The sequence below is a fragment of the Penaeus monodon genome, chromosome 19, assembly GCF_015228065.2.
Source record: "Penaeus monodon isolate SGIC_2016 chromosome 19, NSTDA_Pmon_1, whole genome shotgun sequence".
Taxonomy (NCBI): Eukaryota; Metazoa; Arthropoda; class Malacostraca; order Decapoda; family Penaeidae; genus Penaeus; species Penaeus monodon.
In genome coordinates, this window is record NC_051404.1 from 2,922,538 (window position 1) to 2,922,771 (window position 234).

Sequence of the window (234 nt, forward strand, 5' to 3'; positions counted from 1 at the left end):
GTATCCTAGAGGGCCTGTGGCTTGTTTGCATATTGCAAGGCGTAGTCATCGTTTTCGGAAATAAGATCATCACGTCAAAGTGAATCCATAGGAATTCCGGAACAACTATTCGATACATTAGAACCAGAACGAGACCGATTCGAACCCCTTAATACCAACCCTTCCGTAACATAAGGTTCTGTTCCTTATTGAATGTTTCGACACCTCTTCTAACGATAGTTTCCTGTGTAGCTG